This window comes from Heloderma suspectum, chromosome 2, assembly GCF_057233095.1.
Source record: "Heloderma suspectum isolate Gila_16-S chromosome 2, 16-S_ref, whole genome shotgun sequence".
Taxonomy (NCBI): Eukaryota; Metazoa; Chordata; class Lepidosauria; order Squamata; family Helodermatidae; genus Heloderma; species Heloderma suspectum.
Window position 1 is genome coordinate 181,245,556 of NC_139459.1, and position 26,808 is coordinate 181,272,363.

The following is a 26,808-nucleotide window of genomic DNA, read 5'->3' on the forward strand; positions in this document are numbered from 1 at the left end:
CAACACTGAACCCACCTAAAACAATTTTTGGTGTATGCTTTGTTTCACATGTATTGATCAGCTATGGGTAGTTAACCGGCAGCCAAAGGCTTCCTAATGCTGGAACTATACTAGTTTGGCTTCAGCAGAGGCCAAATCTGTAATGGTGGCAGATTTAAGACAGATGAAAGGAAGTATTTCAGACAGTCCATCGTTAAACTATGGAATTTGCTAATACAAGATGTAGTGATGGCTGCCAGCTTTGATGGCTTTAAAAGGGAATTAGGCAAATTCATGGAGAAGAAGGCTCTCAGTGACTAATAGTTATGATGGCCATATATTACCTCTAATATCACAGGCAGTATGCCACTGTATACCAGTTACTGGGGAACATGAGAGGAGGATGCTATTGCATTCATGTTGTTGTGGGCTTCCCATATGCATCTGGTTGGCCGCCGTGTGAACAGAATGCCAGATTAGATAAGCCTTTGGTTTTACCCAGCATGGCTTCTATGTTCTTATGCGTGTTCAGAAGTAAATCTCATGGAGTTCAATGGGGCTTACTCCCAGGCAAAGCAAATATAGGACTGCAGTCTCAATCATTTATTTTTTTTCCTTGTTTGATCATTTCTGCCCCTGGTTCTCTCTTTTTTTTAAACAAGAAGCCTGAAGCCAAGGACCTATATGTGAAATACTGCACCCCTCCTCACTGCCTTTTGGCTCATAGGGCATTTCTACACCAGCCTAAAATCCTGCATTTAAAACGGGGCTTTCTGCTTCTGTTTCAAATGCAGGACCACCACTGATTCCCTTTACTTGCGCTTCCTCCCCCCCCCGCTTCTCCCCATATCCGAGTCTTCCATTATCTTTCATTGATCTCGCTCCTCTTCTTGCCGCTTTAACTCTTTTCACGGAGGGAACTCAAGTGGAACACAACTGGGAATGTGATAGCTCATTATCTGCGATCTATTTAAAAACGGAACAAAGGGCATTTAGTGCAGGAGGGTCACGGCATCATGTAAAGAGCCTGCAAACTTCCATGAAGGAGCAATCTCAATCGCAGGATAAAAGCTCCATGTGATGAAGCCTATACAATCAATCCTGTAGTAGTGGTAGAAGCCAGAGCTGGTGCAATTCTCCTTTTGGTGCAACAATTGAAGGCACAGGATCCCTTTTCAGTGATGTTTTTCTGGCCTCAGGTCCTTACCAGGATCAACATGGTCCAGGGACCCTCACCCACTATAAAAGATGTCCATGCCTTCTGAACAAATGGGACTTGGCAGAGGAGCAGGCTGCATGGTTTGTTAAAGCCACGCTAACAGCTAAGCATATTATTCTACAACACTGGGAAGCAAATAAAGCCCAAATATGCACAATTGGATTCAAGATCTTGGCTGCCCATGAAAAGGTATATTACACCAATAACGAAAAGAAAATATATTCTAAGTAATAAAGGGGAATGCTCTTGAATTATATGCAGAGTAATATGATCCACCACAAAACTAGTGCAGGCCAGCAAAGAGATGTGCATGACACAACCCTTTTATTTTATTTACTTTATTGTTTTTAATTTGTCTATCTTTTCTATAACTATTCAATTTTTGCATAACTGTTTTACTTATATACATGAAACCTTTACTTTTTAAATACAGAACAATATGAAGAAGGAAGGTGAAAATCTAAAAGGAGGGAATGGGGGCAGGTTTACTGTTTGTATTGTATTGGAAAATGAAAAAAAAATCTAAAACAGTTAACAAAAAGGTTACAGGAGGCCTCAGAAGGGCTATTAGGCGGAGTTAGACAACTGCCTCAGGCAGCTGATTGTGGGTGTCATGAAAAGGTATTATTGTTGTTATTGTATTTTTACTGCCAGGGCATGGGCGGCGGGGTGGTGGTGGTATTTCTGGGAGTTTCTGCCTCAAGTATTGAAATAACTTGACAAGTCTTGGGTACCATGCACCTTGACTTGTGGGGAGGGGCATGGGGTGACATTTGCTGCTCCACCTCAGGCAGTAAAATGTCTTGGGTCAGCCCTGGCAACCTAGTACTCCCTTGGTTCCCAAGCCCACAACCGACAAATCTGTTCCACACTTTTCCTGGGTCCTTCAGGCCCAATCTAAATGGGAAAGACATTGCTCGGGACCAGCAAAGATGCCCCACATTGTCTTGGTTATGTATTGCCTTATGAAGAACCTGAGCCTAGAAGACTCCTTCATGCCAGTTTGTTGCTTACATGAGCAGCTGCATGAGTGGATTAAACAGTGAGACTAGATGCTTCATAAAGCAATACAGGACCAAGACAACATGGGGCACCTTTGTTGACCAAAGATGTGGCTGCATTGAGGGTAAGCTGTAAACAACCACAATTTGTGACATTACACAACATTGTCACTGATCACGGGGCACGTCAGTTAAGGCATCAGCCTTAGTTTCCAACTTCCCGGCTTTGTGGAGCTTGAGCCAACATGAGATAGCTTTAACTCTGGTCTTAAACCAGTAGGTTTTTTTAACCATTGAATTTCCCTGGTTTCTGAAAAGGAAATTTATATTTACAGTGTTGGCTATCTATCCTCTCCCCAATGTATTTGGATCTGCTTCGTTGCAAGTTTACCTATATGATAAATGGGATTTTAAATACTTAACTAGTGGTAATTGAGGTTTCGTTTCAAGAATCAGATTTCTAATTCTCAAGGTTTTTAGAAAAAACCCCACCTTCCACCATTTGATTCTAGAGCAGGTTACAATAATTCTAATAAAATAATAATAATAATAATAATACAATAATAGCAGGTATCAAAACAATAAAAGAAGAAACAGTATTAAAACAGCACAATGCAGGAAGCTTAAGTATTTTACAGTGCAAATCTATATATGTTTACTTAGAAGTAAGCCCCCTTATGTTCACCGGGACTTACTTCCAGGTAAGTGAGTATAGCAACCTACATACTAAAAATCACACTGAGATACTCTATTGCTGCTACAATCTGCTATATTTCTTTCTGGACAATCCCTGTCCAACTTTAGTCATTTAAACCACAAACTTGGCCACTTTTAAAGTTGCATATTTATCCACATCATTTCACAAATATGTTAACTTACATAGCAAATAGCCAGTCTACCATTCCTGCCAGAAAAGAACTCATCAATTCCTCATTTTAATGAAGCAGTTTTACTGCTGAAATTTGTTTGGAAAGAGGCAGTTTGATAGGTGATAACAAATGTCTGTTTTAATTGTAAACTGCTTTGTTGTATCTGCTATGATAGCAGAGGAGGCTGTGAGTAGCACTGTTACATTATTTGTTGTTCATGTCAGCAACAGTGTCTCTATAGGATTTTATAATTCTTTTCTGAGATTGTCTTGTTGGTCCTTTTACAGCAATTCTATCTGGCTTGCTTAGAACCAGTGGTAATGGTTAAAGTGTCAGAGCAGGACTCAGGAGACATGGATTAAAATCACCTCTCAGCCATGAAGCTCAATGGGTAACCTCAGGCCAGTCACAATATTTTAACCTAATCTACTTCCTTGGGAATAAAATTATGAGTTCCTTGGAAGAAGGGCAGGATAAAAATGTAGTTATTCATAATATTCCACAGGAAAAACACACAGAATGTGAAATACAGGGTGTAGAATTCTGCTTGCTGAGAATTTCATTTTTTAAAAGTAAGTTTCTAGCCCTTATGTGCGGCAAACACCTGATAGAATTTCAGAGTACAACTCCCATCATCCCTTGCCAGCATAGGAGCTGAAGTCTAATGCATCTGAAAGGCACCAGGATGGGGAAGGCAGCATTAAATGTTTGCAAAAGGCAGCTGCAAGCTCCCCACCCCCCCAGTTCATGTCAGGACCATGGTGCTGGGGGAACAGGGGTTAACCTTTTGTCTTGTTGCTATTTTTCCATTGAAAGTTGTCCCTACCCACCTGCTCTTTGCTTCAGTACATAAAACTTACAGATACACATTTAAAAAAGCAAAGGTAGCCATACTGACTATAAGAGAAATCCCAAAATTCATATTAGCGTAATGCCTTTATTAGGCCAACCAAAAGATCACAAAAGTTGTGCAAGCTTTTGAGATCTCCAGACCTCTTCATCAGGCAAGATGTTTTTTTTAAAAAAAATCAAAGGTAGCTGTACTGACTGTGAGAAAAAAAATCCAAAGTATACATCAGTTTACCATAATGAGCCAAATATGGAAAAGAGGAAAATATTTTTTTGGTGGCTGCGCTTGTCAAAAAATGAGAGAGATGGCAGATCTAATCATGGCTCTTCATCATCTCATCTAATTTGGCCAAATGACCACCCTGTGAGTTCAAGGCAGAGGTGGAATTGATCTTATTTATATCTCAGTCTCTTAAGCATTCTTCTATACCAGCTCTGGGTTAAAAAAAATTCCAACACTGCTATAAGAATATACCAACCTATTTTAAAAGACTTGCTGGGTCAGACCAAGGCTCATCTAGTCCAGCGTTTTGTTCCCCAAAGCAGCAAGACAAGTGCCTCTGGGTGACCCACAAGAAAGGCACAGAAGTGAAGGCTGTCCTCTGTTTTTCAGGTAGCCAGAGGACAGGGCTCCTGTACCTTTTAATAGTTGTATAGAAGGGACAGGGGCATTCAGTGGGTGTAGCTTGTGATGCAAACTACACATTGTACACCACCCTTTCCCAACCTGGCCCAGATGTTTTGGACTTCAATTCTTGTCAGCTCCAAGCCGCCTATGGATTCCACCTATATCTTGGTTTGTAAGGTAAAAGCGGAAAATATACATACATGTTAAATGTACTACCCTCTGTCAATAATTAGATGTAAATCCAATGTTTCTTTTTATTTTTTTGTTGGTTGTTCTGTTGGTTTGTTTAATGTTGTTTTGAAAAATGGGCAAGATCTAAAAAAAAGAAGCCCCACACACCTCTCATCAGCCCCAACCAGCATGGGCAATGGTCTGAAATGCTGGGGTTTGTAATCCAAAACTTCTGGAGGGCACCAGATCGGGGAACTGGGGAGGGGAACATCTGGAGGGCACCAGGTTGCTTTAGAGAGTATGCAGTCTTGTTCTCCACTCCACCACAAGTCTACACTCCTATGAGGGTGGGGTGGGGGGAAATATCACTCACGTTACAGCAAAGAAGGATGAAAGGACACACCAGATCAGGGAAGGATGTTCTGCACAATGGTGCAGGAGCCCAGTCTTCTTTGGCATCTGGCCAGCCTATTTGCCCTTTGTCCCCACTATCTGGTACTCAAGAGGCATACTATTCCTTGAACTCTAGTTGTCAAAAACAGTCACAAGGGTGCATATTTGCCCAGGATCACTGACTGCACATTAGTTATACTCTCAGAACACTTTTTATGCTTGCAGTTGCAAGTGCATTAAGAATGCACCTGCTATATGCCCAATACAGTCCCCTCTTCCGTGTTTATTTACACTGTTAATCTTTCTATGCCTACTCATTATCAGTGGCTGCTAGCCAGGGAGGGAGTCACGTCCGCGCTAGCTTTTGCTCGGCATAGTACTGGGACACATCTGCAACTCCCTCTTGCCCGTTTGCAAAAAAACAAAACCGTGCAGAAGATGTTAGGCGACCCTTAACACATGCTGATGCCGCACATTCTAGCCCCGAAAAGCTCATGCCAGAAGAGAGATGTCACCGCGCACCCCTGTGCATGACGACCGAGAAGTTCCGTTGAGTTCAAGAAGGCTTACTTCCAGGGGAGCGTGCATATAGGATCGCAGCCTTAGTCTTTTCAGATGGCCCAAAACTCGTCGTTTGGCCTGCTAAAAAACTTACAAAGACTTGCTAACAGGTCTGTCCTGCTGGAATTTCCCCAAACTAAGGCGCACGCGCACACCCTTTCCACGCATGTTCATGAGCTGGGATTGTAATCGATAGCGGCGATTGTTGTATTTCAACCTGGAAGCGATCATGAATTACGAATTAATCAGAAAGGAGCGCCGGGCCATACTTAGGGCGCAATCCTATGCATGTTTAGACAGGGGAAAGTCCTACAGCTCCCAGCATTCCCCAGCCAGCCATGCTAAGAGTTGTAGGGCTTTCCTCTGTCTAAACATGCATAGGGTCGCGCCCTTTAGGCTCTTGCCACGGGGCTCTGCGCTGGTTTTGATGAAGGACCCACTAACCCTTTGTGATCGTTCCCCAAAGGCGGGTTCTTCCGTTCTTTTCTAATACCCCCTTAGATACTTCTGCCGATTTCTTGTCCCCACTATCGGGATGTGCCCTTGCCTCTCACACCATCACACCCGCCTCGATCTCCCCATGAACGTTGTTCCGATTCCTCCTAACCCATCAGATCCTACCTTGCACCGTTCAAGTTGCCCAAAGCCCTTTCTGTACCTTCAAGCCGGCGATCCCTTGAGCTCGCCCGCGCGTGCGCGCCTCCAAAGAGCCTTGGCTTTTGAAATCCTTTCTTCCTTTTTTAAATCCACCCGATAATCGGATCTTCTGTCAGGCGCGAGGAGCTCGACAGCTTCTTTCGAGCTGATGATTTGATTTCCTACCCCGAAGCCTGCGTTTGGGGGCGGGGAAGGGAAACGAGTTGAGAGGGAGAGGCGCTTGCTGGCGTAACAGAAACCCTGACTGAACCATAAGTGAAAGTAAGAAAATAACAAAATCAATTAGTGATCCGGGAAGAGGACCGACTGGAGGCGTTGAGGAGGAACTGTGACGTAGGTAGCTGCTTCCAACGCGCCCCAGTGTCTTGGCTCCACCGTGGCCAGGTTTCCTAGCAAACGTCCGGAAGCCCTAGAGGCGGCCCTTTCCCACATCCAGTTGGAACACACGTCAGGAATGCCAGGCATACCCTGCGGCAAGGTTTGATGTTCCTGTTTCCATACCTGGGCCCCTAGTTATCACTGAGGTCGGTTCGTGTCTTTTATTATTTATTTATTATAAATATTTCTGCCTTGCCCTTCCAATATATTTGCATTCTCCACAGGGCAGCTTACCACAAGGTGTGTTTTTGAAAACAAGAAAATCGGCCAACAGCAACAACCAAAAACAATCCCTAGTCTAAAGCAGAGGCTAGCACAGCAGATTAAAAGCTGTCTTAAAAAGAGCTTGCCACCAGAAAAATCCTCAGCCTAGCGGGTTGAATAGCTGCAGGCACAAAAATAAATAAAAATAAACTCTTGATTGAATCCTTTACCACAGAGATGGGGAATGTCTGGTTCGTGGGCCAAATTAGCCCCACCAGACTTTCCCATCTGGCTTGCGGAGGCCTCAGGGGAGGCCCTAGCCCCACTGACAAGGGAAAGACGGCAGGAGGGCTAGTATGCTGCAGCCTCAAAGAGTGTTCTTCAAGGCCTTAGGTCAGTCAAGCTTCACTCCTCTCTCTCCTTCCCTAATTTGGGGGGGGGAGCAAAGGGGGGGCTACCCCTTCAGGTGCTGTCTAACTGTGCAGCCAGCTTTGGCAGCATTTCACCATCCCTGAAACAGAGGTGGGCGAAGTGGCTGCACAGTCAGCACGGGCCTAGAGGAGCCCCTCCCACAGGCCCTGCTGGCTGCCTGAGTCCCTTTCTCCACGCAGAGAAAGGCATAGAACAATTGCTGTGTGCCTCACTGTGCATGGAGAAAAAGGACTGGTTGACATCCAGGGGTGGGACTTAAGAAGCAGAGGGGCTTTCGGTTAGAGTGGTCTGCCCCCTGATGTCATTTGGCCCCTGAAAGGTGTCCCAGGAGGTAATTTGGCCCCCTGGGGACATCCAGTTCCCCACCCCTGCTGTACCACCTCTTTAGGATTTACTCCATTGTGAGGAGGAGTGGTAGCATAAGAGTTAAGCAAAGGGATGTTTATGTTTCTATTCATAAAATACCTTAAAAAAATTCCCTGACCTCACAAAAAAGCTGTAGCTCTCATTAGTAAAAAAAAAAAAAAAAAAAATTTAAGGATCTTGAGAGAGGAAAAATCAAAATAATATTTTGTGGAATGAAAACTCAAGTAATTGTTTCAATAGATAAAATTTAAATCTTGCTCAAAGGCAATTTCGTTTGGCTATTTTGTAAACAAACAAAACAAAATTATCTTTTTCAGTTGAAACATTGATTAAGGGAGCAATCCTATGCATGTTTAGACAGAAGAAAGTTCTACAAGTCGTTGTAGGACTTTCTTCTGTCTAAGCATGCATAGGATAGCACCCTTAATCAGTAATTCCCACCACTCCTTAGCCAGGGGTTCAATCCTATAGTTTCTCTGTGTATTACTCTATAGATTGGAATCAAGGGCCTGAGCTCATTTAACTAAGGACTATGGCTGCAGTCCTATACATACTTAGCTGAGAGTAAGGCCCATTTAACTCAATAGGACTTACCTCAGAGGAGACATGTCTAGGCTTGCTCTGTAAGTGTTCTAATTTAGTTGAAATTCTATCTACTTGTACCCGAGTTAACCACTTACAAAATAGAGTTGGGGAGCAATCCTAGGGCTGCTAGGCAGCGGCTAGACGGGCATAGGATATGTTGTTTTCCAGGAACCGACCTCCGCCCACTTCCATGCTGGGAAGTGGCAGCGCGGTACAGCCCAGTCCTCCGCACTCGCAAGAGGAGTGCGGAACAGCTGAAAAGGGGCTTGTCTGGAGGCATTCCAGGGCAGGGACAGTGGAACTTTCTGTATGACATATCTGATGTGTCATACAACAGCCTCCTGCCCTGCTCGGCCCCCCTGCAGCTAAACAGCCGAAATCAGCTGTCTAGCAGAGAATGCAAGGCAGGAGAAGCATGGAGGGAACGATCCCCTCCATGCTTCTCCTGCCCTGCACTGGAAAGGTCACCTCCAAGTTCGGAGGCAGCCACCTATCTGGACAGGATTGCACCCTTATACTGTTCTAAGGACAGGCTATGACTCTTTCTTCAGTGATAATGCCCTATTACTAACTGCATTGATCTTTCAGCTAGAGCCAGTACATGCCAATTGACTAGAGCCTTTTCCAGGAATTTCATAACAGTTTTGTATAGGGATGGTATAGGAATTAGTATTCAAAGGATTATTCAAAGTAATTAAAGGTGTAATCCTATGCATGTTTAGACAGAAAAAAATCCTACAACTCCCAGCATTCCCTAGCCAGCATGTTTAGACAGAGTGTTCTGTCTAAAGATGCATAGCATTGTGCCGTAATAGCTTTCTAGCTTGCTCTGGCCTCAGGGAAGGAAGGATCTTCAAAAGATCTAAAACAGTTTTTCTTACCCATTTTTTTCAACAACTCCATTCTTAAATGTTAAAACAAATCCAAAAACCTGACACTGGACAGGCAAAGCAGAAAAAGCCAACCACCACCAGGATTTGAGTCATGTAGTGGGAATACTTCTCTCTTCTTTCCCTGGTGTTTGTATCTCCTGGCAAAATTAGTGGCCTGGGATTTCCTAATAGTGCAATGCAGTTAAGAGATAGACGGAATTGTCTCCTCCCCAGAAGGACCATCTGCTTCTGAGTAGGCATGCAGAGGTTTGCTCTGTTTACTTCTGAGTAAGTTTAAAATGGGTAAGAATCACATTTTGGCCTTGTCCACTCTGCCTTTGGCCTGCCCAAAGATGGAATTCCTTTCCCAGGCTGGAATTTGGCCCTTGGGCTGAAAAAGGCTCCCCACCCCAGGCCTTATTGCCTGCTTCTCCATTGTCCCGTATATGCACCCCTGACAATCCCTACACCATCCCCTGAGACATAAAAACCCCAGACCAGGGAGAGAACCCTAGGCCAGTTCTGGGGGAAGACAGCGGCAAATGAAGCCCTAAACTGAGGCTTTTAATCCGGGGTGGGCAGAAAGTAGATCCCCTGATGTTGTTGTTGTTGTTGTTGTTCAGTCGTTCAGTCGTGTCCGACTCTTCGTGACCCCATGGACCATAGCACGCCAGGCCTTCCTGTCCTGCGCTCTCTCCCGGAGCGTGCTCAAGTTCATATTCATTGCATCCGTGATGCTATCTAGCCATCTCATCCTCTGCCGTCCCCTTCTCCTTTTGCCTTCAGTCTTTCCCAGCATCAGGGTCTTTTCCAGGGAGTTTTCTCTTCGCATTAGGTGGCCAAAATATTGGAGCTTCAGCTTCAGTATCTGTCCTTCCAATGAGCACTCAGGGTTGATTTCCTTTAGGATGGACTGATTTGACCTCCTTGCAGTCCAGGGCACTCGTAAGAGTCTTCTCCAGCACCACAGTTCGAAAGCATCAATTCTTCGGCGCTCAGCCTTCCTTATAGTCCAGCTCTCACAGCCATACATTACTACTGGGAAAACCATAGCTTTGATTAGACGGACCTTTGTCGGCAAGGTGATGTCTCTGCTTCTTACTATGCTGTCTAGGTTTGCCATAGCTTTCCTCCCCAGGAGCAAGCGTCTTTGAATTTCATGGCTACAGTCACCGTCTGCGGTGATCTTGGAGCCCAAGAAAGTAAAATCTGTCACTGCTTCCATTTCTTCCCCTTCTATATGCCAGGAAGTGATGGGGCCAGATGCCATGATCTTATTTTTTTTAATGTTGAGTTTCAAACCAGCTTTTGCACTCTCCTCTTTCACCCTCAACAAGAGGCTCTTGAGATCCTCTTCGCTTTCTGCCATTAGGGTGGTATCGTCTGCATATCGGAGGTTGTTGATAATTCTCCCAGCAATCTTAATTCCGACCTCTGATTCATCCAACCCGGCATTTCTCATGATGTACTCTGCATATAAGTTAAATAAGCAGGGTGACAATATGCAGCCTTGTCGTACTCCTTTCCCAATTTTGAACCAATCGGTTGTTCCATGTCTGGTTCTTACTGTTGCTTGCACTTCAACTCCCAGAAGCCCCTGCCAGCATCACCAGTGGTCAGGAATGCTGGGAGTTGAAGTCCAAAACATCTGGAGAGCTACTTTCTGCCCACTTCTGCCTTAAATGGGCTGGGGCTAGGTTATCTCAAAGACTGCCTTTTCCCAAGCCTCCCAGACTCTGCTCTCTGGCCTGTCTCTTGGGAGAGATTTGATTGACAGAGACAGAGCTTTCTGCATGGCAGCACCACAACTGAGGAATTCCCTCCTTAGGGAGATCCAGTTTTAAGTGGCTTTTACACACACACTGCTTATAATGTATGGTTTTACTGCGGTTTTAGTGATCTCTCTACTGTTTTTCTTGCTGTTAATTAGTTGTATGGATTATTGAGTGGGATCCTGACTATGTTAGTTGAACTTTGGCCCTACTGAAATCAATAGGTTGGGTTAGTTATGACTCGACTATTGATTTCAGTGGGAAATAAGTTCACAGTGGGAACTAAGTTTAACTTAGTCTGGATCCAAACCATTGACTTACAGCTGTGGGCTCTTTATTTGGTAATTTAGAAAGGTGAGATAAAAACACTGGAAAGAAACAATTATGGTTCCCATAAAAGTTTGTTAAAATGCTTCATTTCCAACCAGGGAAGGCACTGTTGGGTTTTTTTATTATAAACAAAAGGAAAAAGAAAATTATTGTTTCGAAGGCAAATGTTACATTTTAACTCAGCTGTCAACACCCAACTCAAGCAGAAGTGCAAACGCTGCAAACCAAAGCTACGCTACTGTTAAGTTTCCTTCTCAGAATGAGTTCCTTTTTATATTTCATAACTTCTCATCCGGTTCAAACGTCATCGTGTATTTACTAACTTCCTCAGTGCCATCTGGGCCACATTTTGTGGTTAGGAGGGCTATGGGTACAGAGGTGGAGGGGCAGTGAGAATCAATGCAAATCAGCCAGAACCTAAACAGAGTTGCCCTGACCTATTGTGTTTAAAAGTATTTAATTTAATTAAACATTATTTTTAAATATATATTTTAAAAAATAAGGCCTGCACACTTTTCCTTCAATCTCCACAGTGTTAGGAACTGAACTTTCAGAACAGAGGCCTAGAATTTCTTGTAAACTTGTAGTATATACTGGTTTGTTGTTCTACACCTCCCTGAAATCCAGATAGGATAAAGGGCAGCACATACATGTTTAAATAAGATAAATATCATCTCTATGAAGGGCACACACACACACACACACCCGGTAGCATACAGACACTCATAGCTGTGGCCGTGGTGCTATCCATTCTGGGCTTCAAAAACCAAGTGAGAGTTACATGATTACATGATTTCTTAGATTGTTTTGGAACAACATGGGGACGGGACCATGCTTTGCCTGCAGAAGGTCCCAAATTCAGTCCCTGGCATTCCTGGCCCTGAAACCCCAGAGAGTAGGTGCTATTCAGAGTAGACAACAATACTGGATGGACCAATGGTCTCACTCAGTATAGCGGACTGCCTTTCACTGCAATTGGCCAGGGGTAGTTGGTCATAGGACCTATATATCATGGGGATCTCTCGGCTGCTTTGCATTCAGAAATACATTGCCATAGTCATGTCCCAAGTATACAGGTTTCTCTTTTCCCCCTAAGATCGCCAGGAGCTTCTTCACACGAGGATTTTATCCTGCTGCTATTGGGATGGGTTACTCACGGAGGTTTGCGGGTCCTTTAGATGACGTCATCAACCTCCAGGGCATCTCCTGCACTAAATGACCTTCATTCAGTTTTTCAAAAAATTGAACATAATGAGCTATCAAATTACCATGCTTGAGTTCCCTCTGTGAAAAGAGGAAAACGTGCAATAAGAGGAGCTAGACCACAGCGCCATCTAGTGGCTGCATAATGAGACATACGGAAGACTCAGATAAGGGGGAAAAGGAGGGGGGAAAGGAAGCATGTGTAAAGGGAGTCTGTCGTGATCCTGCATTTAAAACGGAAGCAGAAAGCCCCGTTTTAAATGTGGGATTTTAGGCTGTTGTAGAGATGCTCCGGGCAGCTTATATGGCTTAGTGGTTAAAGACGCTGAACTGCAGACTGGAAGGTCGGCAAGACAGCAGTTCGAGACCTGAATGCCGCGTGACGGAGTGAGCTCCCGTCTTCAGTCCCAGCTCCTGCCAACCTAGCAGTTCGAAAGCAAGAAATTGCAAGTAGATAAATAGGTACCGCTTTGGTGTTCAGTCATGCCGGCCACATGACCACAGAAGCATCTTCAGACAGCGCTGGCTCTTCGGCTTAGAAATGGAGATGAGCACCACACCCTAGAGTCGGACACGAGTGGTTGGGGACACCTTTACCTTTTTTAGAGATGCTCCAGGTGTCCTGCTTTACAGAGAACAGTCCTCTGTTTGAAGACATCCTCTACTTGAAGAGCTGTCTGGTCCAAGTTTGGTTTAAAGATAAGGAACCATAAGAAGCCAGAAGTCCTCAGAGTGACAGGTGGGGGCAGACATGTGGCTACAGCAGCAAGGGGAGTACAGGCGGGTGTGGTGGCAATTGGGTTGGGAGCCTTTGCCCCATTGGTGGGCACAGCAGTGGGACATCTGCTCCCTCCCAAAATGCTTCTGTTGTTTTCCACTCACACCTGGCTTGCCCCCTCCCTCGGGCTGAAGGGGTGATAATAAGGATGAGTCATCTTCTGCAACCATCTTCTAGCCCAGGGGTGCACAACCCCCAGTCCGAGTTGCATGCTCCCTGCCGACATATTCCTCCTGCGCCAAATGGTTCCACTGCTTTCATGCCACTAGTGGTGGTGGAGAAGCAGTGATGACCGTTGGTTTCACTGGAAGGTGAAGGAGGCTTGAGCTGCCTCCTCCCTCAGCAATCCCAAACCAAAGCAACCACCTCCCACCCCCAAAAAACCCAGCGTGTGTGGGTGCATGCACAGGTGTAGCCCCCAAGCCCCCTCACGATAGAGCCCTCAGGGGAGGCAGAAGGTTGTGCACCCGTTGTATTGTTTCTATTAAGCTATGATCTGCCTAACAGAAGACAGGCATGGCAACTTTGGCACAGACTAGTAAGGAAATCTAGCAGTCCTGTAGCTCCATTAACCCTCTCCTGCCCAAATTCCCAATTTAACAGCACCCTCCCTTTTGCTCCATTCTTTTCCCTCACTCCTTTCTCTTCTCTTGCTTCAGCTGCATCCCCTTTTTCTGTTCCAGTTCCTTCCCTATTCTATTATTAGTGCTTCCCCCTTCCTCTTGTTGCACCACTCATGTTCCCAAATAGGGAGGGAGGGTGAGACTAGTGGGAAATCTGATGAAGTATGTCCTTTGATGTCGAGCTGTATCTGACCTGCAGTGCCACACCAAGCAGAGCACAACTGGGGAGGGAAGACATACATCTGCCATGTTTTTATTTATTTATTTATTTATTATTAAATGTATCAATCTCCCATCTGGCTGGTCACCCAGCCACTGTGGGCGATGTACAACATACAATAAAACAGTTTAAAACAATAAAATTCTACAATAAAAACATTTTCTAAAATACCCTAACCCACCCCAAATGCCTGCCTGAACAACCACGTTTTTAATGCACAACGGAAGCTCATTAAAGAGGGGGCATGACGGAGTTCCCTAGGGAGGGAGTTCCACAGAGTGGGGGCCACCACAGAAAAGGCCCTCTCCCTCATCCCCACCAGTCTAGCTGTCCTGGCTGATGGGACAGAGAGAAGGCCATCCGAGGCTGATCTTGTTAAGCGGCCTGTCTGGTGCTGCTGGAGGCGCTCCTTAAGATAGGCTGGGCCGGAACCATATAGGGTTTTAAAGGTCAAAACCAACACCTTGAATTTGGCCCGGAAAACAACTGGTAACCAGTGCAACTCCTTCAGCACTGGAGTGATGTGATCTCGCCGGCGGCTGCCTTTAATCGGGCGAGCCGCCGTGATCTGTATCAACTGCAGTTTCCGAACCATCTTCAAGGGTAACCCCACAGGCAGCCTGTTCCTCTTGCCCATGTTCCTGCCAGGCAGCCTGGCCTCCTGCCCAAGGCCAGGTCCTCAGTCTGTTTCTCGACTATGCTCAAACTAAGTGAGTAAGTGCTCCTCCACAAGCACACACAGAGGTGTGGGAGCTGTTCCCTGTGGTGCAAACCCAGCCCTGCTTTGAAATGTATTCACAGCATTTGTATAGTGCTCCACATCAGACAGATTTTCAGAGTGGTGAACAATACAGACAGGGTAAAAGAATAAAAACACCATGTTAAATTAATATTTTTAAAAAGAAACAGGTCTGATAAAACTGCACTACCAGTCACTCAAGGTAGGCTTCCTGAAATTACTATGCTTTTAGGAGGCGCCGGAAGCAACATAATGTTGATGCTGGCTTGACTTCCAAAGGCAGGCAATTACATAGGAAGGGGGCGACCACACTGAAGGCTCTTCTCCTGGTGGACTCCAGTCAGGAGTGAAGAGGGAAGAAGCACTGTGGACTAACAACAAAGAAGGGCGAGGCAGGCTCCGGTGCTCGAAAAAGGAAAAATTATTGTGCTCTACGCGTTTCGGAGATTTTATATCTTCAGGAGATATAAATCAAATAATTACATTAAGATGATATCGTGTGGATCCAAATCCTCATTAAGTCCTGTGGGCCACATACATTTTAGGGAGATGATCCAGAATAGTTCTCTTTTGCTTAACAATTTATCATTTCCATTCACCTTTTCAATAGCCCCCAAAAAGAAATCATTTGGTGTATGTTGTTTTTCAAAAAAATTATTTAAGGCATCAAAGGGCAGGGGCACCAATGGTTAAGCATTTTAGTGGGATCTGACTTATAAAGTCATTTTAGGTTGTGGAATTTTAATATAGATAAGTCCGTTGAACCTTTGCAATATGGCATAGGGCGTTATCCACAAGATATTAATCTTAATGTAATTGTGTTATTTGATTTATATCTCGTGAAGAAGGAGACATCTCCGAAACACATAGAGCACAATAAAAAAAAAAAAATTTCAAGCACTGGAGCCTTCTTTGTTGTTGGACTCCAATTGGGCCAGAGGTCCATGTGGAACCACCAGGAGCATGCCCTCTGATGACCGGGCAGGTTGGTAAGGGAGAAGGCACTCTCTCAGGTAGCCTGGCCCCAAGTTGTTTAGGGCTTTAAAACCTTAAACCTGGCTGGGTAGCAAATAAACACCCTGTGTAGTTCCCTCAGCAAAGGGAAATGCAAATGCTGAAAAGAGGCAGGTCCTGACAACAGCCAAGCTGCTGCATTCTTTCTGTACTAGCTCTGGCTTCTGGAGCAGCCTTAAGGGCAGCCCCAAATAGAGCACACTGCAGTTATCCAGGCTTGAGGTTACTAATGCCTGTACCACCGTGGCCAAGGTATCCCTCTCCAGGAGACACCATATGCTGGTGAACCAGCTGAAGCTGGTAAAAGGCACTCTGAGACACTGCGGCCACTTGAACCTGCAGTGACAGTGATGGATCTAGGAGTAACCCCAGACTACAGACCTGATCTTTCAAGGGGAGTGCAACCCCATCCAAAACAGGCAATGACCCTATTTCCCAGACCCAGGAACCACTCACCCACAGGGCTTCCCTCTTGCCAGGATTCAGCTTCAGTTTACTGGCCCTCATCCAGCCCATTACTGAGTCTAGGCACTGATCCTAGAGATGGGTGTGAATATTCCCAATCAGGTGGATGGTCCATGCAATCAGCTTTGCCAACATGATTGGAATACACACACGTATTCCTCAGTGGCAAGGGATCAAACCAGGGAACAGGCCTGGCATCACCACTCAGCATCCATTAGAGATGCCAGAACTCCAGGGCCACCACTGATGCCTGCCCTTAGTCCGCCTTTAAGCATTTTCCCCTTGGTGCTAGCTGAGGACACCCCAAAGGCGGTGGGTGAGATCACAAGTGAAAAGACACATTTCCTGGTCACCAGCTCCCTCACCTCTGAGGCTGGGGAAGTCAGGAGGACCTCTGAAGATTACCTCAATTGCAGGCAAGTTCATGTGGAAGAAGGTACTCTTTCAGGAACCCAGGGCCCAAGTTATGCAGGAGTTTGTAGATAACCAGCAGCACTTTGAATTGTGGCCAGAAAGACCGACAACCAACCAAGTTGTTTCAGAAGTGATAAGATGCATGCCTACAAGCCAGTCCAAGTTGACACTACAGCAGTAGCTTTAAAGGTCAAAGCCAGTTTTAAAAAATAGGATCGAAACCTATGAAGTTGTTGCAAAATTTGCATGATATGCTTTGTGCAGCCACTTGATATGCTACCTTCCACATTTTTAAGAAGATGCCATTTCCAGCTACTTTTCAAAGGCAGTCCCACAAATATACATTACATTTGACTCATCTAGATGTGACTTGGGCATGAATCAACACAGCTAGATAATTGCTTTCTAGGAAAGACTACAGAGGGTGAGCCAGTTTAAGCTGATAAATGCATTGCAGCATATTGCTGTCACCTGCACATGCAAAGATGGCCCTATGCTATGAGCCTAAGTCTTCAGAAGGAATGGAACCCCATCCAACATAGGTCAGACATTTTATTTTCTACTTATTTTATTTATTCAATTTATATCCTGCCTATATACAAAATACTCCAGGTGGCATACAAAGTTAAAAACAAATTAAACAAGAAAATCAACAATGAAACCAGTACAACATAAAATTAGTGAAAAGGAATAAGAATTCTAAAAAGGGAAGGCCTGCTGGAATAATAGAGTCTTCAATTCTGCTTAAAAAACATTCAAAGAAGTCAACAGACACATTTCAGCTGGCCAGTCATTCCACAACTGAGGGGCAGCAAAAGAAAAGGTCCTCTGGTATGTGGCTGCCAATCTCACATTAAGCAATCACAGCAAATAATCCTCAGAGGACCTTAGATGGTGGACTGGGACATAGGGGAGGAGGCGCTCCTTAAGGTACCTTGGACCTTGAACATGTAAGGCCTTAAAGGTAAGAACCAACACTTTATATTTTACCCAGAAACAAATTGGCAGCCAGTGTGAAGATGTCAAACCTGGTGTAATATGGGGTATGTTTCCACGCTATCGGCTTCACTTTGTTTGCAACTTTGTTCCAATGTTTCCTCAATCGCATCTTCTCCTTTTCATGTTTCCACAGCCCTTAAAGACCGGGCTTATCATGGCTGTAGCATGGGGCTTGGTGCTGTTTCCACTGAGCTCTAATTGAATTATTTTCTTGATGGCTGGGTGAAGTCTGGGTTGGGTCTGATTACCTCATCAGTGTTCCTGCCCCCTCCTCTTGCTGATTCCCCCTCCCTTGCCCCCTTGTGCTCTGCTCCAGTTAGTGGCTGCCTCTCCCTGCCCCATTGCTGCTCTTCCCCCTTATTCTGGCTTCCCAACGACCCTGCAAGGTGGGCTAGAAGAAGTAGTAGTGGCTGGCTGGCTTCCCAATCGAAGGCACTTTTAATACCCATTGAAATCCTAACTGTCAAGCCTTTCTCCTGTGTGGCTGAGAAGAGAGACTCCAAGTAAATGCATTGAAGGGGATGCACTCCTATGCATGCCTACTCAGAAGCAAGCCACATAGATTTCAATGGCACTTACTCCCAGGAAAGGAAAGCTGTACAGCCAATTAGTTTACTCAGAAGTAACACCCCTAGCACATGCCTACATAAAGTGGGACAAAGTGCTAAAGGGGAAATAAATACACAGGGAGGAAATGGCTAGCAGAGCCAGTGGATGATATACTAGTTGTGTATCTCTTCATCTCTGCCTCCCTCGTCCCCCCTTCTGCTCCACTCCAGCCCTTTTGGTTTTTTTCCCCTTTAAAATGAGTTTTAAAGCACACTTTCACTTTAAGGAAGGAGCAAAAAAGCTGTGTGCAGCTTCTCCTCCCCTTTTAAACCCTTTCTTCCCCTAAAGCAGGAATGTGACTTAAGGACTCTCTGATTCTCCGGGGCTCTCCCTGAAGCCGACTTAAGGACTCTCCTTGAAGCTGGGACTCTCCTTGAAGCTGTCTTTGCAGCTCTCCTGATTTCCTTGCCACCACCTTGACTGGGAATTTCATAGGGATACCCAGGGTGGGCAGACACTGCACTTGTATGCCAGGGGTGCTTATGAGTGCATCTCGTCATCTCTGCCTGACTGCTCCCTCCAGTATCACCTCCCCCTCTCCTTCACACACAGCTGCTTCAGGTGAGGCCAGGGGCAGGTCAGCGACAGGACCACAAGGGCTGGGCTACATGCCCCAGGGGCAGGACTATGATAGTGAACCCAGTGCTGTTGTGGAAACAGCTCAGTAGTGGAGCCGAAGTAAGCAGGAAAAGTCAAACTATAACCGGTCTCAGAAGAAGCAGTTTTTCTGTGATACGATGCGGGGCTGGGGATGAATGGCCATGACGTCATGGAAACACAGAGACTTCACTGTGCGGTCAGCTTGGAGTAAATCGCTGGTGGAAACACAGTCATGGTCTCCACGAGGTGTCCCGGAGACCAACCTGGCTGCCATATTTTGTACTAGTCAGAGTTTCTGAACTAGATATACAGGCAGCCCCAAGTACAGCACATTACAGAAATCAAGCATAGAGGTTACCAATGCATGCACCACCATTGCCAGGTCCACATGTTCGAGGAATGGGCATAGCTGGCTTATCAGCCAAAATTGATAACAGGTAGTTCTCACTGTTGCCTCCACCTGGGGTGCCAAGAGCAGGGTCAGGTCAAGAAGCACCCCCAAGCTCCAAACTTGCTCCTTCAGGGGGAGTGCAACCCCATCCAGAACTGGTCAACATATCTGAATACCTGAATTAGGACCCTTCACGACGAACACCTCTGTCTTGCCTGGATTCAGCTTCAGTTGGTGCTCCATCATCCAGCCTATTACCAACTTCAGGCAGTCAATCAGAGGAGTCATACCTTCCTTGGGTGAAGATGTTATGGAGAAATAGATTTGGGTGTCATAGCATACTGATAACATCTGGCCCCAAATCTCCCGATGATCTCTCCCAGTGGTTTCATGTAGATGTTAAACAGCATCAGGGATAGGATGGAGCCCTGTGTACTCCACATAACAGCTCCTTTTTCAAAGAGTAACTATCCCCAAGTGACACGATCTGGAACTGTCCTGAGAGGAAGGAGCGGAACCACTGTAGAGCAGTGCCCCCAACCCCCTCAGGCGGTCTAGAAGGATACCATGGTTGATGGTATCAAAAACTGCTGTGAGGTCCAAAAGAACCAGTAGGGATGCACTCTCCCTATCGATTCCCAGGCAAAGATCATCCACCAAGGCGACCGGGGCAGTCTCAACTCCGTATCCTGCTCTAAAGCTGGTTTGAAATGGGTCCAGACATATTCCCAATCAATACAGCATACTTATCGGTTCAACTGCTTTGAAGTGTCTTGTCTGGATGTCATTCCAGCCCATTGCCAACTACTAATTAAGCACCCATATAGGACTTCCTTCATCTCCTTAGTATTCAATGGGAAGGAGAGACAGAATTTAGTGTTATCAGCATACTGATAAGTTCAACAGGTTCAAATTGTTTGGGTGTTGACTGGTGCAGGCTGCATAGAGCATAATTTGGCTACAACTTCCTCAGCTTCCAATTGGTTTCCAGGTCCAGTTTCAAGTCTTGTTTTGGCCTGGACAACCTCCCTCGGTAGTTTCATGATATAGATGTTAAACAGTATGAGAGATAAGATGGAACTCTGCTACACCCAAAGACAGGGCAGCAGTCTCCAAGCGCCGCCTTCCACTCTAGGAAGAACCAGAAGCACTGTAGATCAGCACACCCCCACACACACCAGTCCCATCCCAGCAACGCAACTCAAAAGGATACCATGGTCAAGAGTATCAAAAACTGTTAAGAGGTCCAGAAGAACAAAGCGATGCACTCTCTTTTTTCATCTCCCTCCAAAGGTCATAGGAAACTGACTTATACAAGGCCAGACTATTTGTCCATCTAGCTCAGTATTATCTAATTCAAGGGTAGGGAACTGCTTTCAGCCGAACGGACAAATAATTTCTTGGGAGGTGCATTCTTGGGGGGTGCATTGGGGGTGAGTGGGGCTGAAGGCAGATGGGGTGTTACCAGAGGCAAAAGGAGTGGGGCCAAAATAGAAAAATACCAGCATATTGTAGCTTAAAACTCAGTTTGTCATCAGCCCAACACATGAAGCAGGGTATACCCTTGATTTGGTTTCTGCTCCAAGTTGTGAGACAGATAGTCTGAAAATTGGTAGGGGAGGGGGGAAGTCCAAGTAACCCCATTGTCATGGTCAGACCATTTCCTGGTGAGATCTGAACTCACTGTGCTACTTCCCTCCTGCAGGGGTGGGGGACCCATTTGGATAGTCCGTCCCCGGAGACTGAAGGAATCCAATGGATTTCTGAATGCTCTTGGGGATTTTTCAGTGGAGAGAGCTGGTGATCTGGCTGAGGCCCTAGCCTCACTGTGGAACAGTGAGATGCAGAGGGCCATCGACTTGATTGCACCTGTGTACCCTTTCCAGTGCTGTAGAGCCTGCTCCACTCCTTGGTATACTGGGGAGCTGTGGTCAATGAAACAGAATGGATGTTGGCTAGAATGCAAATGGTGTAAGACCCAAAGCAACGATGACCAAGCACACTCTAGAGCACATAATCGTGCCTATTGTGTGGCAGTGTGGGCATCAAAGAAGGCTCATTTTGCTGCCTCCATTGCATCCTCGATTAGCTGTCCAGTGGAGCTCTTCCGGGTGGTCTGGGGACTATTAACATCCTCCCCAGCAAATGAGGCCCTGGCCCCATCAAGAACCCGCTCTGATCTTTTTGCATCACACTTTGAGGACAAAATCGCTTGTCTTTGCAGTGAACCTGAAACTGTTGTTAGTGCAATTCCAGTCAAGGTGTCTGATGCCACCATCTGCCCAATTTCGTGGGATCAGATTCAGTCGCTGCGGCCTGATGACGTGGACAAGGTGCTTGCAGTAATGTGACCAACCACGTGCCCTCTCGATCCCTGTCCTTCCTGGCTAATAAAAGCTAGCCAAGGGGCATATAACTGAGTGGGTCCAAGGAGTGGTAAATGCTTCCCTGCAGGAAGGGGTGGTCCCTGCTGCCGTTAAGGAGGCAGTAGTGCAACCATTTCTGAAGAAGCCCACTCTGGACCCAACAGTACTAGACAACTACCACCCAGTTGCAAATACCCCTTTCCTAGGGAAGGTGCCTGAAAGGGTCATGAAATCTTGAAGGATACTGTGTTGGCAGGCAGTCTTGAAGGATACTGATTATCTAGACCCATTCCAGTCTGGGTTTTGATCTGGTTAAGGGACTGACTCAGCCTTGGCGCCCTGATGGATGACATTTATTGAGAGAGGGACAGGGGGAGTGCAACCTGTTAATTCTGCTTGACTTCTCATCAGTTTTTGATACCATTGACCATGGTATCCTCCTGGATCAACTCCATGGGATGGGTATCAGAGGCACTGTGTTACAGTGGTTCCAGTCCTACCTGCAGGGCCAATTTCACAGAGTAACATTGGGTAACCATTCCTTGGTCCCTTGGCAATTGAACTATGGGGTTCTGCAGGGTACTATCTTGTCCCCAATGTTGATTAACATCTATATGAAGCTGCTGGGAGCAGTCATTAGGGGATTTAGAGCCAAGTGCCATCAGTACACTGATGACACAGCTCTATCTCCTTGTGACATCTGAATCAGGAGAGGCTGTGCAAGTCCTGGATCAGTGCCTAGATACAGTAATGAACTGGATGAGGGCCAATAAACTGAAAATGCATCCTGGCAAGACAGAAGCCCTGTGGGTAAGTAGTCCCCAGGTCTGGAAGGTAGGCTCATTGCCTGTTCTGGATGGGGTTGCACTCCCTCTGAAAGATCAGGTCCGTAGTTTTGGGTTACTCCTAGACCAATCATTGTCACTGGAGGCCCAAGTAGCTATGGCAGCTCAACATGCCTTTTACCAGCTTCAGCAGGTTCGCCAACTACGGCCTCTCCTGGACAAGGATAGCTTGGCCATAGTGGTACAGGCGCTAGTAACCTCAGTACTGAATTACTGCAATGCTCTCTATGTGGGGCTGCCCTTAAGGCTGCTCCAGAAGCTGGAGCTAGTGCAGAACGCAGCAGCTTGGTTGTTGTTGGGAGCTGCCCCTTTTCAGCATTTGCATTTCCCTTTGCTGAGGGAACTGAACTGGCTGCCTCCTCGCTACCAGACCAGGTTTAAAGTTTTCATACTAGTGTACAAAGCCCTAAGCAACGTGGGACTAGGATACCTGAGAGAGCACCTTCTGCTTACCAACCTGCCCGGTCACTGAGTCATCGGAGGGCATACCCTGGTGGTTGCGCATGGATCTGTGGCTCGATTGGAGTCCACCCAGAGGAGAGCCTGCAGTGTGGCAGCCCCCTTTCTTTGGAACTCCTGCCCCCAGAGGTCAGGCAGGCACCAACAACACTGTGTTGCTTCTGGCACCTCCTGAAAACAGTTCTGTTCCAGGAAGCAATTCCTTGAATGACCAGTGTTTTAATCTTTTATCTTTTTTACTATTGTACTTCTTGTGTTCACCGCTCCGGATGGGGAGCAATACGCAAATGTTGTAAAATAAATACAACTCTTACTGCCAGTAACTCAGTACATGCAAAAAAGTGTCCACTGCGTTGTTGTAGTGACTACGACATGATTCAATAGAGTGACTGCCCTCAAACAACAGAAAGAAATATTTGTTTCCTGTTATTCTCCATGGACTTGAGAATGATGGTGTAACCGCTAAGATGCTTAGGGCGCAATGCAATGCATGTATAGATAGGAAAAAAAGGCCTGCAACTCCCAGAATTCCCCAGCTAGTCATGCTGGCTGAGGAACATTGGAACCTGCAGGACTTTTTTTTTTTCCTATTTAAACATGCATAGGCTTGTGCCCTTAGTAAGCATTTTAATTTTACTCTCCTAAATCTCAAGCAAGATGTTATTTTCAATAAAGCCATTTGTATGCTAACCTGTAATTAAGCACTGCTTAATGGGAGGAATTATTTTGATCTTCCAATTTTGGGCAACCAGTAGTCTGAAACAGCAAACAGGTACATTGGCAAAGCAGTCCTATGGGAGTGAGAAGGAAATAATCCATGGTAGAGGAACTACCATTTCCTATGGCAAAAGTTGGGAGAGGGGTCCCTTTTTCTTCCCTTCTGTTCTGTTTTGTTCTCCTCCCATTGACACCAATGGGAGGGAAAGCCACTACATTAGATTCAGGGCTGCTGTAGTTTTTCTCTCCTCTGAGGGTATGCCAGGAGAATAAAGGGGCTTTAGATCTTGCAGATTTAAGGCCTCCTCTGAACTGTCTTGACACACTCCCAGATGGAGCTTTTTGCCAATTTACCAGGGCCTTCTCCAAGCGGAGCAGCACTTTCTGCTGACAGGTTGTAGGACTGCAGCCTGAATATTTGTTCAGTTTCTTTTAAATCTTTGTATTTGAATTTAATCTTTTTTCTAACATAGCCCAAATATATATAGAATGTCAAAGGGATATTGATTCTTACATTGTCAATCATTAATAAGAGCACACGCATCCATATTTGTTCATTTTGGATACTAAGTTCCAAGGCCTTGTAGTTATCCATGAGAACTGGATCTGGTTCAAAAATCACATGGCCTATTTATTCACTTTGATCAAGTTCAAACACCTAAACATACAAAACTTCAACCGGTAATGTCTTCTTCGTAGCCAAACTGTGGATTCATCCCCTCCCCCCATCACTGCTCCAGATTAGAAGCACCTCTCAGTCCCAACTCACAGGTCCCCATGTTATCCAAGTCCTAAAACTAATAGATCCCACAACCAGGCATTTGCTCTGTAACTCTAATATCAATACTTAAGATCAGGTAACATGGATTAGTTGCCATAACCTGGTTTAACTCAGGAGTGGGCAGACTTTAGGCTTACACAACCTACTTTATATTTTTACTCACTTGCATATTAGTGACTTGGGGGAAGGGGCAGACAGACACTTAGGCTTTTTTCACACTGAGCTTTTATTCTGCTATTGAAATTGCTCCTTCATAGAGGTTTGCAGGCTCTTTACATGACGCCATGATCCTCCAAGATGTCTCCTGCACTCAATGCCCTTTGTTCCATTTTTAAATAGATAGCAGATAATGAGCTATCAAATTACCCTGTTGTGTTCCACTTGAGTTCCCTCTGTGAAAAGAAGAAAAGTGGGGGCAAGAAGAGGAGTGAGATCAATGAAAGATAATGGAAGACTCAGATATGGGGAGAAGGAGGGGGAAGGGGGTGGGGGAAAAGGAAGCATGTGAAAAAGGCAGTCGTTGTGATCCTGCAGTTAAAACAGAAGCAGAATGCCCCGTTTTAAATGCAGGATTTTAGGTTGGTGTAGAGATGCCCTTAGAATTAAGGCAGCCTAGACACTTGTTTTTAGTACCAGAACATAGCTGCCAATTCTTTTACACCAGGGGTGGGCAACTTGTAGCCCTCCAGATGTTTGGGCCTACAACTCCTATGATCCCTTACCATTGGCTATGCTGATGATAGTTGTAGACCAAATCATCTGGAGTACCACAAGTTGCCCACTCCTGTTTCACAAGAAAATCCGCTTCCTTAATATGCTGCGCTACCTTGAGTTTCATGGGAAAAAAAGATGGGAAAAATACTTTCTGAGGAAAGGGTCACACTACAGGTCACACACAAACACGTATTTTAACAACCTGATGGCTGCTTCTTCTATGGCATCGATGCACTAGCCCACAGGGCTAATATGGTCCTCAGAGGTTGCCTGTCTAAACTGTGACCTGCCCTGCTCCTTGGCCTGGCTACAGGGGACTTTAGAAGGAGCAAGCAGAGGAATCCTCTTATCTCAAATCTGTGATTGGAGATAACAAAGGGATTAGGCGCAGGAGTCCCCAACCCCCGGGCCATGGACCGGTCCCGGTCCAGTCCGTGGCCTGTTAGGAACTGGGCAGTAGGGGTGTGCGAAAGCCCCTTACCTTGGGTCCGTGTTGGGGGAGAGGTGATCCGTCCCTCCCCCCCGAATCCTCGCCTGCCCCGGCCGGCTCTGCTCCGTGGTGAGTCCGCAGAGCTGCCAGCTGGCTCCAGCCACTGGCGGACTTCCGGCTGCTGGGACGCAAATGGCGTCCACATAGCTGACAGCATTTGCTTCCCTGTTCTTCAAGTAATAGGCTATGTAAATCTTTTTTTTTACGTAAATATGTAAAGCCTATTACTGCAAAGAACAGGGACACAACTGGCGTCTGCTATGTGGATGCCATTTGCGTCCCAGTGGCCAGAAGTCCACCAGCAAGACCATCCCCCCCCCCCGGTCTGTGGAAAAATTGTCTTCCACGAAACCGGTCCCTGGTGCCAAGAAGGTTGGGGACTGCCGGATTAGGGGACCAGCAGCTGCACACCCATCCAGTGCTTGCAGGAGTTCTTCATTGGGCTTTGCTAATCCCTTGCCTTCCCTGCATGGCAAAGTGGCTTCACTCTTGTGGACCTTCTCCAGTGGGAGACAGCCACATGCAATGAAGCCATTTCCTAGTGGATGCACTGGGTGGAACATCCACCTGGCGTGGCCACCAGGAACACAAGATGTCAAGTTGTGTGGCTCTATCCTTTGATGTAATTTGGCCTGCAATGGGTTGCGGGGGGGTGGGAGTCATCTGGCCACTCACTCAAGTTCGGTTGCCCAGAAAATAGAAACTATGGAAAAGCAGCTTTGGGAGGGTGAGGTGGTAGTTAACTGCCGCTTTTCCACTGCAGCTCCCACCATCACTTCCCTCCTCTGCAAGGCTTCAGGTGTGTATTTGAGGGTAAACCAGGTGCCCTTTAAATGCATTGAGACTACAAACTAGCTGGAGATTATGGGCATTGTAGTCCATCAGTTCTGGAGAGCACCAGGCTGGAGAAGGCTGGGGTAAGCACATGACTGGAACTCTGGGGAAGGAGGCCTGAGAAGTACCTTGACAGGGAGTTGCAAAGTTAAAGTGTGGAGAAGGGTGAAGCACCTTCCCTCCACCACCCTCCTCCAAATTGTTCCCACTCAAAAATGCTTCAAAGCAGTGGGGGCTGGTGGCTCCAATCTCAGTGGAGTGGCCGATCCACTCCAGGGCAA

General features: G+C 46.0%; 2 protein-coding genes across 32 annotated transcripts in view; one reads left to right on the top strand and one right to left on the bottom strand.

The window, feature by feature from the left end:
* STAT6 (signal transducer and activator of transcription 6) overlaps positions 1-6,502 on the bottom strand; it is a 91,267-nt gene extending 84,765 nt beyond the window's left edge. For 7 of the 12 annotated variants that reach the window (XR_014788083.1, XM_084836587.1, XM_084836589.1 and 4 more), the window contains exon 1: positions 6,329-6,502. The gene's annotated coding sequence lies outside the window, so the exon portion shown is untranslated. The other 5 variants (XM_084836588.1, XM_084836585.1, XM_084836593.1 and 2 more) reach the window with 2 other exon arrangements.
* Positions 1-26,808, top strand: part of LRP1 (LDL receptor related protein 1) — a 516,733-nt gene that overhangs the window by 11,962 nt on the left and 477,963 nt on the right. For 10 of the 20 annotated variants that reach the window (XM_084836562.1, XM_084836565.1, XM_084836564.1 and 7 more), the window contains exon 1: positions 6,574-6,851. The exons of 3 other annotated variants lie outside the window; for them this stretch is intronic. The gene's annotated coding sequence lies outside the window, so the exon portion shown is untranslated. Of the gene's footprint in view, positions 1-6,573; positions 6,852-10,685; positions 17,265-26,808 lie in introns of those variants that run through there. 7 more of the 20 variants (XM_084836569.1, XM_084836576.1, XM_084836578.1 and 4 more) reach the window with 3 other exon arrangements.